The 1,984-nt window shown below is 46.4% G+C and overlaps 1 pseudogene; it reads left to right on the top strand.

Moving 5' to 3' along the window:
* The first annotated feature begins 736 nt into the window (after positions 1–736).
* LOC127220810 (MAP kinase-activated protein kinase 3-like) lies at positions 737–1,739 on the top strand (annotated as a pseudogene).
* Positions 1,740–1,984: the final 245 nt, after the last annotated feature.

Genomic DNA, 1,984 nt, shown 5'->3' with positions numbered 1-1,984 from the left:
TTTTAGTATAATAAAAAATATCACGTTTAAATATCTTTATCACATGATAAAGATCTAGGTTAGACTAGTTGGGGCAAAATCATTTTAATTCCCTCGGTAATTTTATCATGCTATTATCTCTGAAGAAATTAAGATTCAGAGAAGGTTTGCTACTTGCCTGAAACCACATCTGTAAATTGGTAAAGCTATGGTTCAAATCTAGTAATTCTGAGTTTGAATTTAAACTCTGTGTTCACCTTACTTATTATTCTCCTGTATGGCAAACACAAGTATAGTATCATAGTTATTATGTATTGAATTGAATTTTACATCCAAGATCTTAGAGAAACTTAATGATGCCAAAGGGAATTTAAGAAAAGGGTAAGTCTCAGATAAGCAATGGATAGGCTGATAAACCAGGCATGCAGTAACTGGAAACAGTATGCTAAATATTTCCAAGTTTGCGTTTTGCTCTTCCTATTTAAAAATTCAAATAAAAGACTAATTTCAGAGCTCCATTTGTAAATACACTAAGATAAACAATGCAAATTTATATTAAGCATGAGTACAACGTTTTTAAAAAAATAACATTTTTGGAGACTCGGGCCCAGGGCGCCCCTCATCTACTGGCTGCACTATTCCTTGCTGGTCTCGGCTGCAGCATGGCTTCTGTCTAGTGCTTTGCTACAAAGTGCGCCTTTGCCAGGTGCCTCTGGACGTGCCAGGCTGGGGCTACTTCCGAGCGCCCCATGGGGCCATGGATGGCGAGGCAGCAGGGGAAAAGGGGAGTCTTGTGCTCCCTCCAGGTGCACTCGAAGGGCCCACCTTGGGCGGTGATCAGGGTCAGGTGTGTGTCGAGAACCCAAGAAGTACGGGGTGACTGATGACTATCAGTTATCCAAGCAGGTGCTGGGCCTGGGTGTGAACGGCAAGGTATTGGAGTGCTACCATCGGTGCACTGGGCAGAAGTGTGCCTTGAAAAATGGAAGGTGGTGAGCTGTTCAGCAGGATTAAGGAATGTGGTGACCAGGCTTTCGCTAAGAGGGAGGCTGCAGAGATAATGCGGGACATTGGCACTGCCATCCAGTTCTTGCATAGCCAGAACATCACCCACCGAGATGTCAAGCCTGAAAGCCTACTCTATATATCCAAGGAGAGAGATACTGTGCTTAAGTGCATCGATTTTGGCTTTGCCAAGGAAACCACCCAAAATGCTCTGCAGACACCCTGTTACACTCCCTATTTTGTGGCTCCTGAGGTCCTGGGTCCAGAGAAGTATGACAAGTCATGTGACATGTGTTCCCTGGGCGTCATCATGTACATTCTTTTACCTGGATTCCGACCCTTCTACTCCAACACTGGCCAGGGCACCTCTCCAGGCATGAAGAGAAGGATTCGCTTGGTTCAATATGGCTTCCCCAAGCCTGAGTGGTCAGAGGTCTCTGAGGATGCGAAGCAGCTAATCCACCTGCTCCTGACAGACCCTACAGAGAGGCTGACCATCATGCAGTTCATGAACCATCCTGGGACCAATGGTGGTCCCAGAGACCCCACTCCACACAGCCAGAGTATTACAGGAAGATAAAGACCACTGGGATGAAGTCAAGGAGGAGATGTCCAGTGCCCTGGCCACCATGCAGGTAGACTATGACCAAATGAAGATCAAGGACTTGAAGACCTCTGACAACCGGCTCCTCAACACAGGGAGGAAAAAGCAAGCATGTGGCTCCTCAGCCTTGCAAGGATAAAACAATCAGTAGCTCGTGGGGGAGCCAGAATGACAGACTGCAATGTTGTAAGGCTCTGGTCACGAGGGGCCGGAGTCATTTTTATAACTAAAAGACAATTTTCTTGTCTTAATGTGTTATGTTGAACTTGAGGCTGAAGAGCTTGGCCCAAGAGTCACAACCTAAGCTCAGGCCCTACAAAGGTGCTGGGCTCCAGGATGGGAATGTCCTGGATGCAACTTTGGCCAGTGTGGCTTGAGTGAGGCCACAGCTCTGCT

The sequence above is a fragment of the Phodopus roborovskii genome, unplaced genomic scaffold (assembly GCF_943737965.1).
Source record: "Phodopus roborovskii unplaced genomic scaffold, PHOROB, whole genome shotgun sequence".
In the NCBI taxonomy this organism is placed as follows: domain Eukaryota; kingdom Metazoa; phylum Chordata; class Mammalia; order Rodentia; family Cricetidae; genus Phodopus; species Phodopus roborovskii.
Note: the sequence above shows the minus strand (reverse complement) of the source record. Positions and strands in the feature narration are given on the sequence as shown.